This window comes from Condylostylus longicornis, unplaced genomic scaffold, assembly GCF_029603195.1.
Source record: "Condylostylus longicornis isolate FDR11 unplaced genomic scaffold, ASM2960319v2 ptg000083l, whole genome shotgun sequence".
Taxonomy (NCBI): Eukaryota; Metazoa; Arthropoda; class Insecta; order Diptera; family Dolichopodidae; genus Condylostylus; species Condylostylus longicornis.
In genome coordinates, this window is record NW_026578051.1 from 1,524,525 (window position 1) to 1,543,093 (window position 18,569).

Consider the following 18,569-nt stretch of genomic DNA (forward strand, 5'->3'; position numbering starts at 1 on the left):
AATGACAATTTACTCGTAAATTAGTGAATTAAAAGTTTCATTGGTTTAATTAACAGGACAGGAAATAAAACTTGTTGATTTCTGATGACTTTCGCAAAAGTGAATTAATAAGAGCGAAATATCTTAGAATATTATTAAATTATTATTAGAATTTTCAACAATAATAATTTTAATCAAAAACTGCCGATCAAAAAGTAGCTTTCTATATAATCAATTAAATTTTCGAAATCTAAAAAGTTATCCTACAGTGACGGCAGCGAATTAATATTTGAAAATTTTGTTTTAATATCAGCAAAATCTCATTTGATTTAATTAATTTTTTCTTGGGAAATCATTTTGTTCCCTACCATTTTATTAGAAACATAGGACGTGTATGCCACATGCTATTGTAACAATTTTACGATTTACTTCATTAAAAAAAAAAGTAAGTAGTGTGAAAAATTTTTTACGTCAAACTTTTTTTATTACATTATTTTTCGCAAAATGTAAATAAAAATTTTTTAAGAAAATTTGATTACAAATAGTTTCTGTCAAAGAAATTGCATTATTTTTTCGTAATTAAGTTCACAATCATATAGTGAAACGTTTAATATAGAAACACGTAATGTGAACGTATGATATTTTTGTATATGTGTGTATATTGAAGTATAACAAAAAAAAATTTCAAATAAAAATTTTTTTCCTATACAAATATCAAAAGTATGTCTTCAAAAAAAATTACGTAAGGTTACAGTAAGCTCTTTAATATACGTACCTGAGCTTAGCTTACATGAATAAAGCATTTGCTATTTTACTCTTGCAAACAATTAAGGCTGAAGAATCTACAATCAAGGCGGAAGAAGCAGTAATTTAACTATTAGAGCTAAATAAACTGATCAATTTACGACTAGGACTGACAAACGACAGTACTGAGTGAGTATTCAAAGCGAAATTATTACATTCACTTCGTTGGTAATCTCGTCATTTGATACCCCATATGAATATCAGCGAATATCCGTCTTCTAAATAGTAGGAGAAGCGTAGTGAAAGGAATTTGTACGCATCGCAATTTCAGGGCCGATTATATTATATAGTAGAATTTAAGGTTAATAACGGGAGCTTTCATTATATATATCGGGTGTCAATAATAAAAAAAATGTTATCAGTAAAGAATGATGTGTGTGATTTGTCTCTGGAGTTAAACGAAACCATGAATGCGAATACAAAACAAATTGTCTGTTACTTGGTCTCAAATTTCAGTTTAAATTTTCGAGAGTTTACTGCGTTTCTACAATTGCTAACATTCTCTTTCACGTTTATTTACTCTTATGCATGTTTTTCAAATCATTTTAAAAATTTAATTTTTCCATATAAAGAAAATTTTCTCAAACGAAGCACAAAAACAAAAATGAAATAAATTTAATTTTTGCCTTCATGCTATAATTAAGAACTAATGTGCAAAATAACTAAGTTAAAAAGTTATGTAAGTTAATAACTAATTAAATTATAAAAATATTATTTTTTTTTTTTCGATTAACATTTTTACAACACTCTATAAACTTATTATTAATCAATAAATTTTTAAACGAAGAAAAAATTTACGCTTTAATTTTATTTCTTTCAAAACGCTTCCAGTATGGAAGGGTTGATTCTCACAAATTATTTTACAAAAAAAAAAACCTACTTCAAATTACTTTTAAAGTTTCATACCAAAATCTAGAAGTTCTGTAGATTATTGATTTTAAAACAGTTTCCATATATTTCTCACAGAACTACATGAAGTCAGAATAGGTAACTTTGTAAAGTTAAGATGATTGAGTACTCATACGTTTCCTTACCTAGAAAGAAAAATAAAAAATATAAAAATTAAATTAATGTTCTTTGAAAGTTTTGTATGTGTATGTAGTTGATATTAGGGAATATATAAACAGAAGAAGTTTTGTGAAAAAAAGTTTTGTCATAAAAAATTTGATTCTGTGAAGAAAAATTATTTAATCATAAATAAGTTTTATGCTAGGAAATAAATTTCAAGTTAAATGATTATTAAAATATTTCTTTTGAGAAACACTATCTAAGAATGTATAAAAGTGAGGCATTTAATAGAAGTGAGGCATTCAAGAGAAGTATGGTAAACTAAAAGAGAGAGAGAGAGAGAGGTGAGTAAACGAATTCGAATATTTTCTTTTTTTTTCACGTTCAATCAGAAGTTATAGATTTCTATTGTTCCAAGGAACACATTCAATCCTCATTTGTATGAACATTATCTATGGCCTCTTATACTTCGGTATAGAGCTACCGAGATTTGATTAAATCTAAACGATTCGAGTAATTTACCATTCCCGTGTGGAAATGTGAACGCCGGGGAGTCGTGTGCATTCGTAATTCACTATCAAAAAATTCAAACCTGTCTGTGGTCACAATTAATTTTCTTTCATACGAACAGCCGTAAAGTTATAAATATGGCGGTTCCGGAATGAATTCGCCGTAGTATGATGGTTGGGTGTTTCGAAGTAGACGCCTAAACAATAAGAAGTGTCTGGCTGTATTAAAATATACCACTCTGCTTAATCTCTTTGAAAGATTCTAGGCTTCGATTCACATGAATACACAAAAACACAATAACAAACATATGACAAGGACCAAATTTACAGTAAGATTCTTTTACTTAAAAATAATTTCTGTTTTCCTCTTAATTTTTTATCTCATTCCATTGCTCTCTCACTCTGCTGTTGTCATCTCAAAAAAAAAAAATTATATTTTTTTTTTTTAATAAAAATCGTTTTTTTTTTTTTTCAATATTTTCAATTCAAATTCACTTACATGAAAATGTTTAGAAAAAAAAAAAAAAAAAAAAAAAAAACGAAAATTCTATTTCTTTCTTCACCACAGACTAAAATTTATTCAAGCATTTCCATTATCAGATTTGAAGTAAAATAAAATATTCATAAAATTTTAAAATAAAATGGTTTGGTTAGAGGGGATCTTAACACCATCATTACCAGAAAAAAAATTGATGTTCATTTGAAAATTGAAAAAAAATCGTTTTTTTTTTTTTTATATACTTTTTCAACTTCACCACAATATTGAGCTGTTCATGTCAGCATTATTCTATTTTTCAATGTCATTGATATTTTAATTCATATAAATTAAGCATAATCAGGAGCATGATTTTTCAATTTTTTATTACCTACATATATATTTATCCTTTTTTATTCCTTTCGTCAATAACAATCATAAACACACAACACACCAACAATATCACAATTTAACATTTTATAACAATCAAAATTTCAACCAAACCTAACTGAATCAGTAGAATGAAGTCTGTATAGGCTTCATTAAAAAAATTTTTGTGAAAATTATTTTGTATGTGTATACGGCCATATTTATTGTATATATATAAACACAAATAAGTACATACAAAAATTTTATACGATAGGCATTTTCCCGCACTTTTCTCTAAAACAGACTTTTATACTAGAATAATTCTATGCAAGCTTCACCTTACCATACTTCCTTTTATTCTTTAAAAAAAGAAATATATTTTTAAATTTCAATCGTTTTTTAATAAAAAAAAAAATATTCAAAAATAAAATAAAATTTTATTTTGAATTCACCACAAAGAAAATAGAGTGAGAGCAAGAGAAAGAAAAAATAACGAATGAACCGCCATATTATAGCATGTAAAAAGCATGCCATACCACACAAAAGCTTAAATTCATCAAAATAATATAAAAGAAATGTTTTTATTTTTTACATACATACACACTTATTATATTATTTGCTAGTATTTTTTTGTTTCTGTCTTCAATTTAACAAAAGCAAATATTTATAATCTAAAAATGTTGATTTTTTTTTCTTGTTTTTTTTTTTTTTCAAAATCCTCTGAAGAGAAGAAACAAAAATAAAAGTACAGAAATTGTTTAATTTATGTTCAAGGTTTTTCGAATCAATTCAGAGTTTGTGAAACTTTATTTTCAAAGTAAAATACAAAAAACACAATATGTACTTTTATAATTCATAAACGCATTCAATACAAACAAATAAACAAATAGTGCTGATATTTTCGGAAACGCCGTTTCAACTGCGTTTGGTTTCAAACCAAAACGAATGTAAGTAAAAGAAAGAGTAATTGTAAGTATTTTTAAAAATAACAATGCGACAAGAAAATATTCTAATTTTTGATACATGTGACTTGCAAACACTTCAGGAGAATGAAACGCCCCATTTATGATCTCTACAAGAGCTGTGGTGACGAGGGAGAGGCGCAGACGGTGGCTCATGTTCAGTTTTCGCACGGGAAAGGCAGATTTTCCTGGAGAGAATGTGAAGATCCGGTGGTATCAAATAGGCCTATCTGATCTAAGTGTATCTTTTGATAGCTGCCTCAATCTGATCGCGTTCCCTTTTATGTTTAATCGATGTAAATCCGAAACGCAAATTAAACGCCGTTAAAACAGCATTCGGTTGCCAGACACTGGCTCTTGTATCATCGAAGAAGTCTGTGAGTATCCTTGCCCCTACCTGATCTAGAAAAGTATCAGGCATCTGGGACGGTTTTACTTTAAGTATTTGGAAGGATTATGAAAAACGTCCGTGGACGAACTGTTAAGATTCATGAAGAATGCTGGGTGGTTTTACGTGGCTCAATGTGGCTCAATAATTTTATCTTTTTTCTTCACTGGCGCTTTTAAAAACAAGCGTGTTTGACTCCATTTTGTTCTTCTACATACTTAACTCCGTAAAAAAATTAATGACAAAGCAACAAAATTTTAACTAGATTATTAATTTATTTAAAGAGCTCTGCCTTAACATAAAGTATATAATGTCATCAATGCCACTCAAAAATATATTTTAAATCTCTACATATTTTTCAATACAATTTTAATTCTTTAAATAAGTCAGCAAAAAAAAAAAGACAAATTTGTTTTAAATTAAAAATGATTATTTCAAGGATTAAGAAATAAAACCAATCGGTTTAATTAAATTTTATTTCTTTTTTTGGATTTGCTTTATATTTTTTGGTTATTTTTTCTGTTAGGGTTCATTAAATATGAAAAAAATCTCTTGTGAAAATATAAAGACACTCATTTCTTCCACATAGTTAACTCATTTCACATTTAATGACTTCACTTACATAACAATTTATTATATATACTTTTAGAGAACCTTCATAACATTTCAGCCACCATTATTTTATTTCAGTTGCCGCAATATTTTTCCTCTTATATACTTTTTTATTTTTTTTTTCTTCTTCGTAAATTTTATCACAATTTAACAAAATGACAAGACTGATCTTTTCATCACATTTTCTAAGATATCCTTTTTTTTATGTATAGATAATTCGTCCCACGCATACACCACTAGTATAAAAACAGAGAAGAAATACCAAAAAAAATTGTTAACCTTTTCAACAGCAGGAGAAAATTTTTCTTATAAAAATATTTTACCGATTTTATTCTTTATTCTCTCAATAGGATGTCGGATCCTATAATGAAACAAATAATGAAATATACTTACATAGAGAGAGAGAAACGGGAAAAAATGAAATCTAGGATAAAATATTTTCACTCTGGGAAATCAAAAATTAAATATTTTACATGTTATGTGAAAAAGGGAAAAAGGAGTGACACCTAACTGCCCAAAACTTTAACAAATATAAAAGCTAACAAAATCGTATCTTTTGTATCTTTCACTTAACTCTTGTAAAGTATATACAACAATTCCGCAATAAAAATAAAAATAAAAGAAGAGAAATGATATGAAAAAAAAGGATTCTAATTTTTCTCGTATCCAATCTCAACATTTGAATGAAAAAATCCTTAAAACATCAAAAGGTCAAATTGAATATAGAATTGAATCCTTTCATATGCATCACTAGGTTCAATCTTTCAACACATCTAAACACGGAATATTTCAAAGAGATTCGGGTGGGGGGCAGGCGAAAATAGGTGGAACTTATTTATTTACTTCATTTTTTTTTCTTTATCGTGTTTTCAGCAATTTTTTTTGCTTTTATTATCAGATTTAGTGTTTTTTTTCTGTTAAAGAAAATAATCTTTGAAAATTCACCGATCATATACATTTTTCTTTCCTTTAGTTTAGCACACATTTACGAGTTAGTAGAATTACTTACATCAAAAGAAAATAATTTTCTTTTATATTAAAAATACATTCCATATGGTTTATGTATAAATTATGAGGCAAAAACAATTTTGTATATAAAAGTAATAAGGTAGTAGGCTTGTCATTCATATGAAACAGTGAGAAAAATCAAATCACAAGTCAGCAGACGCACCCTTTGTGAAATCGGAGACTGTTGATTTGAACTAGATTTCGAAAGATTGGAAAATAACTCAAAATAAAATCAAAATTATGGAATGTTAAGAAAAGGAGTCTATTTTTTGATTATGATCGGAGTCAAGAATACTGACGACCCTTTTAACATGACATCTGAAAATCTTTAGTTTAGATGGCAGGGAAATGCAAATGGTAACTCACACTCGAATAGCGTTAACCTAGAAGAAAAGTGAGTGTATGGAAAATTACGTCCCCACAATAGAAGACCTAGTTTAATAATCGACCTTAACAAGATACTCAATATGCTAGACTAGTCACGGTTGCCGAAATTGTATCGAAGCGAGGCATGGGTGATGTTTTGTAAATAGCAGGGTTGTAGTTTGAGCACTTAGATGTTTTTGCGAGTTTTCATGGTTGTCTCTGTCGAGCGCTAATGAGTTTTCTGGCTGAAGATTCGAGACGGCAGCTGAAGTTACGGAAATTTATTGCTCGGTACTTCCGCCTTTAGGGGTATTTAGGAGCATTATAGACAAGGAAACGAGGAAAAAGGGCGGAGCTTTTTTTGAATGACCATTCGGGACTGGCCATAACGTTACGGCCGAAGTTTGATATATTGAAAACAGCAGTCCAATTAGTTTTGAGCGGAAAGAATCTCACTATTGCAGCTATAACTTTTGCTGAGCACTGTTTATTAGATAGGATTGGCAAGAACCGGGTGTTATATCATTGAAGAAGTCTGTGAGTATCATTTCCCCTACCTGATTTAGAAGAACAGAAAACATTTAGAACAGTTCCACTTTGAAGATTTGAAAGAGTTTTGAAAGACGTCCGTAGAGGAGCTGTTAAAATTCATAAAGAATTTTAGGTGTTTTTAGGAGGCTCAATGTGGCTCAATAATCTTTATTTTTCGATTTTTTCGTTTTCCAAATATAGTACGGTAAACATGCTACAGTAATCTTTCAAAATCATTCTGTTAAGTACAAAAGAAAGTCAGTTGAAATTAAAAAAAAAAAAGAATAGAAACTATAAAGAGAATTCTACTTAAATTGAGCAACTTTATCTGCTCATCTTTAAAATTTATTCGTTTTACACAAAAACCAAAAAAGAAAATTATATTCCTTTTTAAATTTCGAAGTGAAAATATTCTTGCTTTTTAGGTCTCATATTCTAAAATAATTTCTTTTTTAAAATTTGAATAAAACATAAAATTTATTTTAATAGTTTGAGAAAGGAAAGTATATGTTCAGAGATTTGGCAAAATTTCGTTAAAAATGAAAAAGGAATCAATAAAGAAAACAAGCAAAAAAAAAATCATTCAATTGGAGAAAAATTTCAAGGATTTTACGTGCACTTAAGAAAAAACAAAAAAAAAATTAAATAAATTTCGGTACCAACAATTTAATCAACCATTTTTGGATATTTTTCTCTCTATACTATGTAGAAAATTTTCAAAATAAAATTATAAAATACAATATTTTTTTCTTCTAGAAAAATACACGCAAAATAAAAATATGTAAACACATTTTCATCTCTAACAGGCTTAATATATTGCTTTGAAACAAATCCTTCTTACCTAACATTGGATTTCTTTTGCTTTTGGTTTTGGTATTTGATGGGAAGAAGCTAAAAAACTTTTCGTTTCGAATGGAAAATTTTCTTGCAACTTTGTATGTGTGTGTGTGCACATTGTTACATGTGTAATTTAAGCTTATTTTGAAACAAATTGCAAATTTAAGGGTAAGTAAATTATTATGTAAGTATTTTTCATTTCACAAAATCTTTTTTTTTTTTCATTTTTTTTGAATTCCGTAGAATTTCATTAGAGTAATTGATAAAGTTTTTACATTTTCTAACGGCTTGCAAATGCTACAAATGAGAGTAAAACAGAAAATATTTTTAATATAAAAAAAAAAATTCTTTTGAAATTATATTTTTTCTTAATTTTGGCAGAACAAGGATCTATTGTAATTCTAAAAATAAATTAATTTAAATAAATTAATTATTTTTGTGTATAATAAATTTTGTATTTAAAAATATTCAATGAAATTTTTTTTTTTTTTGATTTTTATGTAGGTGTTTTCATTAATGATACTCAAACTGGGATATAATCAATCAACATTAATTATTATTTTGATTCTATTCTCTTGATTGCTTCTTCTTTTAATGTTATTCTCAAATTATTACATTTTTTTCAATCGAAATCTAAGAACTCGCTCAGATAAGTTATCGTGGTATGTTTTGAGAAAATTTCTAAATATCACTCAAAATTGTGACTCAAATTATTACTAATATTAAAATATTGAGAATTGATTTTTAACAACTGTATACCTTGTAATATTTTCATATAATAAGCATAGATTAGGCTGTAACAAAAAATATAATTCAAGATATATCAGAGTATTCGTATAGTTTGAATTGGAATTCGAGCAAATTTTATTGAGTGAAATTTGAAAATTTTTACTCAGACCAAAATTTTCATCTTGATTTAAATCTTATTTAAACGTTAGATTTTTTTATTATTTTAATAATTGTATATAAGCATGTGATAATTGTATATAAGATGGTTATAGCGAAGAGCTGTACTTTTGAGTTCTGTCGATAACTCATTTATTAGCCTTAAGCTGGTATTCGGGTTGCAGGTGGCGGTTTCGCAGTCGGTTTGCTGTTACTATTACAAAAATTTTTATTAAATCTCAATTAATTGTGAGGAATTAAAATTTACAGTTTATTAACCCCTTTAGTCACAATTTACTATTTTTTAACAAGATAAAATTTTTAAATATAAAAATTATTAGTATTGTTTTTTCCAGTAATTTCAATTTAAAACATATTATATTCGGCCCCACGAAAATCATAAATGAACGAGTTAAAAACAAAATCCATATTTCATAAAAATAAAAAAATTGCATATTTATAGGCTGGCCAATAAAACCTTCTTGTTTGTTAAATACAGCACTAGTATTGTAATGAAAATTGCAGAAAAAAAATTTTAGATGCGTTTTCGTATAATTTTTACGCATAAATAATTTTTGTTTTTAATTCCAAATGATTTTTATTGTTAAATCAAATCACTGAACTTTTACAAATTTATATAATAAGTAGTTGAAAATTTTGTCTAGTTTTTTGTTTTTCTTTTTTAATTTTAACATATTAATTTTTTAAATATAATTTATACAAATTAAGCACAATTTGTTCCCAAGAGCAATGAATTCATGTACACATTCAGGTCAACAACAGTAAGTAGAAAACAACAAAATCAAATGCAATTTATTGTAGCGTTATAATTGTCGAAAATAAACGATTTTTCTTTTTTTTTTCTACTTTGGTTTATTTAAAATTTGATTTTTATTTTTTCTTCACGCTAGAACGACGAAAATTTAATGTCAGCGATTAGGTCTTCATATTTATAAAAAAAAAATTTTTACTAATAAGTACTTAGCATTTTATCGCTCTTTTTTTTTTGGTTTTTTTACGAGTTTAGGTTACATGATGTCATTAATCCAATATTTTATGGTTCAAAAAGTTTTTAAACCATTTATATACGATTAAATATATTTTAAATTGGAATGGTCAGTTCTTTTGTGGAAAGAACAAAAAACGAATAACATAAATTAATTTAAAATTTATTCTTTTCCAAAAATAAAAAAAACAAAAGACAAAATTAAAACATGTGAAGTTTTATATGAGATTTTATAATGGCGAAAAATTACATATTGTGTGGGTTCATTTATGACAAACTCCACTTAAGCGCACCACAATTTAATATAATTAATTGGGAGTATCTAAAAAATAGTTTTCTTTAAAGGAATAAAGGTGTTCGGGATCACAAAAAGTTATTTACGTTAATTAGAAAACTTTGTTTTTTATTTATTTTTCATGTTTCTTTTGCCTAGGTTCTAGGTAAAATTAAAAAGGTGGATGCGGCTTACCAAAGGGTAAACTTAGACCATTTATGCCCATTGTGGTATCTCATCTGATGGCAGCAAATGCAAGAGAATCTCAATAAGCCTGAGTAGGAGTGGAGCGCAGTACTCTACTAACAACATCTCACCATACTATTTCCATTCTTTGAATTTTCCTTATCAATTTAAGGTTCGCAGCTGTATGCAGCGCCGGCCACCACACTGGAACAACGTACATCAGGACCGTTCTCATCACTACAGTGTATAGCCAATAAACTTTGTTTGGTTATAGGCCGTACCTCTTATCGATGGTTTTCATGCACGAGTAAATCGCAATAGTTGCTTTCTTTGCTCTTTCCATAATATTAGACTTCCAGTTCAGCTTTAAATCAAGAACCATTCAGCTTTAAATCGGTACCAGAAACCTAGTATTTCTGCTAAAGAATAGGCTGATTCCCGTTGAGCTTCGACGGAATTGTACTTGGTAACTTGTATTTGCTAATGAAAAAAGCTACCTCTGCCATTTGAGGATTGAAAGTTAGCTCTCAAGCCCCAGCTCAGTCAGAAACATGATTAAAGGCCCTCTGCCTCAGCCCATACAGGATTAAGAAGCGCTTCCCAGATACAACAACCGCTACGCCAAACTATCGGCGTAGACGACCACCTTATATCCCTCTCCCTCGAGGAGTACCGCTAGCTGATTAATTACCAGGTTCCATAGAAAAAAGAAAACACATCTCTTCGCGAAATGCCCCTTCTGACATAGCACTGAATGCATGAACCACCAAACTTAGTCTTGATTTCTCTGTTGTTTATACATGTTTACTAAATTTCAAACTCAAGTTGAATTGTTAGCAAAACAGAGTTTTTGGAAGACAAAAAAAAAAATTTCTTATGCAATTTTTTAAATTTCATACGGAATTTTATTACTTATTAAGAAGTTTAATATAAAAAATTGAAAAATTTATTAATATTTTCGTAATATTCATGAACTATTAAATCAAAAACAAAGAATGTAATTTTAATAAAAACTCAAATAAATAATATCGAACACAAAATATTACAATAAAATTTAATTAAGAATTCCAATCACATGGCATTCTCCACTTTTATACTCAAATATGTTCTTTTTTAGATATACAAACAAATACAGTTATGAGGAACATTAAATTAACACCACATAATGACAATGACATAATTATTATGAGTCACAAATATCTCTAATATAGTGATTTTTATTGTTCTAATAAATTATGGAAAATACAAAAAAAAAAAAACAAGAAAAAAACCAGAATATTTTTTAATCAGTAAACTTTTTATTAATTTAAAAAAAAATCGTCAACAAATCGTTTCTGACTAATAATAATGGGCTTTCTTTTTTAGTAAGTATTCAAATATACAAATAAGTATAAAAATGAAAATAATTTAAACCCTTCAATTCACAAGTAAATTCGATATTGCAGTAAAATAAGCTAAATGTTGGGAGGACGGGCCAATGGCGATCATTGGAAAAATTACCTGGGCGTATCTCACTCCATTATAAAATATGCATTTACTTTGGAACTGAGGGGTACCGAAACGAACCACACTTGGTCTTCCAGATTTGAGCTGAGTAGTGAATGCGCTTACAGGACATTGCCTCTGGATGGCTCATCGGAAAAGGATGGGCAAGGTTGGACTTGCCTTCTCTGTCTGGAGGACAAGACGGTGTATGAATGCGAAGCGGCGACTCGAATACAATTGAAATACTTCGGAACAGGCTTTCTGACCCCAATGGAAGTCTCGCGACTTCACGTGCCTGATATACTGCAATTTGTCAAGGTGTCACCACAACCATTGCAATCTTTTCGTCACAAATGTCAAGAAATTTTGTTAGTTTTTGGTTAAAATATTTTTTTTTTCGATCTATACATTAGGGTTAAATAAATGTCTTCTGATGTTCAGTAAACGATTTTTAAACACAATTTAAAAAAAAAAAATTTTTTTTTTGAAAAAGAACCAGTTTGTCTGAAAAAATTTCATTCTTATGTAAGTTAGAAATTTTATACACCCCTATAAAGTATATACACTTAATACAGGTGTGTATATATAGAAATACATTGAAGAATAAATATTGCTTTTAAGAACACACTTAAGAAATTGTGATCCTCTCTAAATATAAATTTTTTTTAACAATAAAAACAAAAAATGTTTTGAAATTTTTTGTCTTTTCTTCTTTCTTCACTACAAACAAGTTCAAAAACTAATTTTATTTTTTATGGAAAATAAAATTTTTATTAGTGCATTTCCCCTTAAATTAAAATTTGTTACATGTCACATTATCATGCGATCCCCATTAAGCGTTTTTTTTTTTTTTATAATATTTTTATTTTTCTTGACTCCTTTGTTTTTAAACTATTAATATATTTTATATACACACCTTATATACTAATGCATATTAAACTAAATTGTATTAAATTTTTTAAGTTCATGTTTCATTAATATAGCCCTGCTCAAGCCGGATACATAATGAGTGTGTAACTTCGTTTAAAATTACCTTAAATAGGGAATTAGTTTTTAGACTACTAATTCCATCTATTATCTAATTGATGATGCATCTGCCAACAAATGATAGGTGGTGTTAATGGAAGGTAAGCAGCAAAATTAGCTGTTATTGAACATTATGGGCGAAATTGTTTTGGATTAAGAAGACTTTGTGGGCGAAACTGTTCTAGACTAAGAATGGATAATAGAATTCGACGACTTATTAAAACTTGTATTATAGCTAGGGATTCACATTTAAATATGTTCGCTAAATAAATTGGATGGCTTAGATTGTCAAACTACAAACACGATGATGGCGTGATTTTCGAAATATTGTAGTGAACAGCAAAACGGAATAAATTTATGCGTGCAACATATTATCTGCTTAGCCTAAAACAATGAAATAACCATTTCACCTCAATAAATCAAGTGATTTTCAAAAATTATTGATTATTCAACATAGTAAAGATCTGTAAATATTGGAAGCACTTTCTAATTTATTATTGTTATTGAGTTTTGAGCCTCTACTAGGTATTAATTTAGCAATAAAAAAATTCAATTTTAAACTCACTATTATTCTATATCCCATAATATTAAGGAATTCAATTGCTTACTTATACGTATATAGAGAGAAGTTCTCATATTCGCTTTTGAAATTTTTTATTGTAAATACTTTGAAATCGTTTTCTGCTATGTATAAGTATATGTAAGTAAATAAAGTAATCAATTAAAGAACTTAATCATTTTAATTACTATTTTTCTTTTATGCTTTTGCCTTTCTTCTTACTTATTACAAATTTACATATTAATGTTGGCTTGCTTAAAAGAAATCTGTTTTTCTCATAATATAAATTTTGATATTATAATAAAATGAACTGAAAATGCAAATTCTTATGTACGCGAGTCGATATACTTTTTATACATAATATATAAAAATTTACATATATACATACAAAGTAACATTGAGCTGAGGGGCTCTAATTTTGAAAAATTAACTTTTTGTTTTCACTTTATACAAAAAAAAAAAAATCTTAGGCGCCTTCCATGATAATCACTTTACTTATACTCTTAAATAAAGACAATGTTTTTGCTTCTTCCTTCATTATTTTCGAATTATTGACTTTGAAGATATGATATGAACGGATACACGATGGTGATTGGTTCTTCAAGTATAAGTAAATATTTGTGTATATGTAAGATTGATTTATTTGTACAGCAAATAAGTAAAGTAAAAAAAAAATATAAAAGAATAAATTAAAATTGATAATGAGAAATTCAAATTAAATTAATTAAGTATTTAAATCAATTGAAAAATATTGCGTTTTCTTAATGAAATTTTATTATTATAATAAATTTTTTCCCTTGTTTTATTGTATTAAAAAAGAATATTAAAATTATTCAGATTTCAATTTTAATGATCTCGAGCAAAAATTTTTCACTCATACTCATTCTACATAGAGAGTGTAACTTAAAGTTCAAGAGGCTTCATGTTTTTCTCTTTCTTTTTTGAATTTGAATTGAATTTTTTTATTGTTTTATTATTCCTTTTTATTTCATGGCCGACATTAAGTACATTGAGATTATTAACACTCGCATAAGGATGTTATTCGAAGGTTAGCACAAATCAAATTAGAACAAGCAAAAATATATAAATGACAAATTAAAGTAGAATATACTTGCTTCAAATTAATAACATAAAAATTTAAATTACATTAATAAGTGGCTAACTCTTGAACAACGGGCTACAAAATTTTCCGAAATTATAGACGTTCTTTTACCATTTACTTGAGCAGCATCATAACACCTGATTAACCTAGGTAAATTTTCAAGACAGACTGAAGAAGGCAAAAAGTAATGTTTGGCAGACTACGACTATGACATGAAGAAGCAGTTAGATATTACAGAGCGACCAAGCTAAGAATATTCCAGTCTTATGTATAAAATCGGTTCTGTTGTATGGCAGCGAAATTTGGCTAATACCAAAATTCGTCAACCAGAAGTTGCAATTATTCATTAATAGGCGGGTAACCTATCGGTAAGCAAATAAAAAGAAGAAAGTAGAGATGGACCGGACACACCATGAGAATCCCCCCCCCCTCCATAATATCGCTAGAATAAACTTAAAATGGAACCCAGGAAGTTCAAAAAGACCCAGTCGGGGCAATTACACTTGGCAAAAAATAGAACTAGGTGCAGATTTCAACTGGAAATGTTATCGGGCTTCAAAAGACTCTTCACACATAAATCATATGATATACATAACTCGTACCTTTAGAATTTTTAACATGAAGTGTATATACTCCAGGTATACCTTGGAGTATATACATAAGAGTACAATTTATTTGTAGTAGAATAAACGTTTATGTGTGGTGTCTTTTATCTTAGACTTCAGTATTTTACAAAGCGAAATACAAAATTGATTACACCCATCGAACACATGTTCCACCGTAACTTTTGTTGTATAAGTAGAAAAACGTTTACAAAATAGTTGGATTTTGTTTTTTAATTTCGTTTTACTTTTCAGTTTGTTTTTATATATAGTCTCCATTCATGGATAAGACTTTCCAATTTTCCTAAATGAAAACAAAAATGTAAAAAATTTTTTAACTTTTTTCGTTTTTCTCCAAATGGAAACTAGATTTGCATCAAATTTAGTTAGTTATGGATTTACAAGTTACAACTTTGTACTTAACTTTCAATTATCAACACTCATTCTCCTCTCTCTTCATCCTTGCTCTTTTTTCTCTTTCTATATTCGTACGGTTTGGTTTTTTTTTATAATATGAGTAGAGTAATATGCTTGCAGTGCTGCATTGACCTGAGAAATGCTGTTTTTTTGCGTTTGTTTCTGCTTTTTTATTCTTTTATTTTTTTTTATACTGACCTCATCTACTCTTCAAACTTTTCTCTTTTTCTTTTTTCTTTTTTTAGGTTTTATTGCAGTACAAATTCAATTTTTTCAATTTGATTTAATTCACAAGTTTTTCTTGTTTTTTTGTTGTTGTTGCAATATTCAACATTCCACAATTTATTGAATGAGAAAAAAAATAGAAAAAGAGTGAGGAGAGGGAAAGAGAAAGGAGTAATTTTGAAAATTTTCTGTCTACCTTTCAACTTAAATTTTTTTTTTTTGCTTACTTGCTTGGTTGGTTTTTAGTTTCCTTCTATAGGTTTCTTTTTTTTTTTAATTTAAAAATATAATTTAATTTTTTTTTTGTATTTTAATATTTTTGTATTTGTATTTTTTTTTTTTTTTCAGTATTTTGCTTTCTATTGGTATAGTACTTAGCAGGAACCACGATGCCTAATGACATTTGGATAATTTCGTATTTAAAATAAAATTGCATTTAAATAAGAACGCGAAAAATATTAATGGAGAAAAGGAAAGAGAGAAAAAAAAATTTTTATAAATACACAAAAATTAATTACAAAAGTTGATTTCCAGCAGAGAGAAAATATTTTTTGAAAGTTCTTTAAATGATTGAATGCATACCTAACACTGATCTGCTCTCTAAAATCGGAGCTTATTTAAAGCCTAATTAAATAGCTCGATGTTTACTACACACCTTACTAGTAAAACTATATCAACCAGAGTTATAAGTTTGCGATAAGCCAGTAGATGTGATTCAATGCCAGCATCTGTAACTCACATAGTGAAAACACATACCCTACTGATACATCAGTTGGTTCTGATGTTACACAGCATTTGGTCTGTCGCCTCTCCTTTCTTTATCTGCCAAGGGTTCAATTTGAGTAAGTAATAGTTATAAGCTTGCAATGACGAATATTGAAATATGTGCTCTCACCTTTCCGCATGCCAAAAACTTTAACTGCTTTTCTTAAATTAAGAAGAGTTCGAAATGAAGGCTGAGTGAGCCATCCATCGTTCTATATTATTAACACCTTAATTAACCGGCACTCATGATAGCGAGTTTCAGACAAAAACAGATCAATCTTACTGTAGAAATTTCTAAAATCAATAGCGTACTTAAACGCTTAACAAGTTTTTATGTCCAAAGTTCTATGAATCTTATTGAAGTTTTCAAAATCATAATGATACTAAGTAGTAGATCATTAGGTGCAGTAAGATCAGTCAATTAACAAAATACTTTATTTAAATTCAATAAACCAATTAAAATATTTTCAATTATAGTTTTAGACTATAAATTATGTAACCCCAGTTTCAAATATTTTGTCATTAATATGACCGTAAAAAATTACTTACTTTGTCACTACGTATTCAAAAATTAAGAGTGCATAGCAAAATTTTTCAAAAACTGAAATTTAATTAAAAAAAAAAACAGGAAAAATCAGTAAATTTTCCAGATGGGCATTTCAAATACCACCGTAAAGTTTATTACATTTATTCATCATGAATACTTGCATACCTATGTGAAATAACATAAAAGATAGTTAGTACGTACAGTGCACTGTATCTACATATTCATACCTATATATTATATATATGATATATATATGATATATATGATATATATGATATATATGATATATATATGGTATATATGATAAATATATATGATATATATGATATATATGATATATATATATATATATATATATATGTAAAATATTTATATATGTAAAATATATATATATATATGTAAAATATTTATATTCATGATCATAATAATTATATTTAAAGCTTCGATGATTTCTGATGGCGTAACTTTTACATTCGTTTTTCTTCTTTTATACACACACACATATAAGCTCACATATGCAATACATTTATCTATTTTGTACAAAATATAAAAAATAATTGTAATTTTTTTCTCTTTTCTTTATTTTTGTGATGTCAAATATGCATTTTATAAAAAGTTTTAAATTTATTTGACACATGCATTTTAAATTTTTTTTTTTACATAAACGCAGGGTGTTTAAAAATTTCCAGTCTAAAAAAGTAATTAATTTTCACAGAAGTTTTAGATAATCGATTTCCTCTTACTCAAATCTCCTAGATTTTGAGGTAATATTTGTACTTTCTTGAGAATATGGAGGGCTATTCCATTAACTAATTTCATTCCGCTACGTAAGCGGAACCAAAGTTATATAACTTGATTACTCTTCATTACAAGAGTGTGTAGAATGCTTAAGAGTTCCGCATAATCTACTTAAGTTTTTGTTTTATTATGCTGAAGGTAGAAGGAAAACATTTTTTCTGCAAGGTGTCATTACAACTTTCGCCAAAATAGCTTACGGTGGTGAGTTCAGATTTTTGATAAATTAAGTCGATTGCCAGCTGATATATTTGTACGTCTTCTATATTTAATACGAACTATAAATTAGCCAGCGCCTTAATTTTTTAAAATTCCGGGTTCCGAAAAATATTCGAATTAATTGAAATTTCTAAATACTGTTATAATATAATCGAGTTTCTATTTTCGAACTCATTTAAGACATCAAATGTTATTCGAGTATTGAAAGTATTGAAAGTATGAAAGTATGTATATTTAGGATTAAGTTATAGTAGACTTTGCTAACGACTACCGGAGATATATATACACAAATATGTATATTTATACACCAGATATACTGCTATGTACACATATAATACCACATGATAGGTATATAATAAAAATATGTACATAATAAGTAAACCTTATATGTCGAATTTTTGTAGTTATACAGAAATGTGTATATAAAACTAAAATTTGTGTGTACAGAAGGTATGTACATGAAAAAAATGTGGAAATTTAATTTTAAAAAAATCAATTGAAATTTATGGTATATATACACAAACATATATGTGTGTACCTATGCATTCATACATATTTCAACAATACCTCAGGCTTAAAATAAAAAAAAACCCACAAACTATGCATGTAAAATAAAATCGGGTGCGTT

The 18,569-nt window shown here is 27.7% G+C and overlaps 1 long non-coding RNA gene across 1 annotated transcript in view; it reads right to left on the bottom strand.

Moving 5' to 3' along the window:
• Positions 1–760: 760 nt before the first annotated feature.
• The window catches only part of LOC129613389 (uncharacterized), a 57,196-nt gene continuing 39,387 nt past the window's right edge, over positions 761–18,569 (bottom strand). Inside the window, exon 3 of the long non-coding RNA XR_008697304.1 lies at positions 761–1,817. This is a non-coding gene — a long non-coding RNA (uncharacterized LOC129613389). The remainder of the gene's footprint in view (positions 1,818–18,569) is intronic.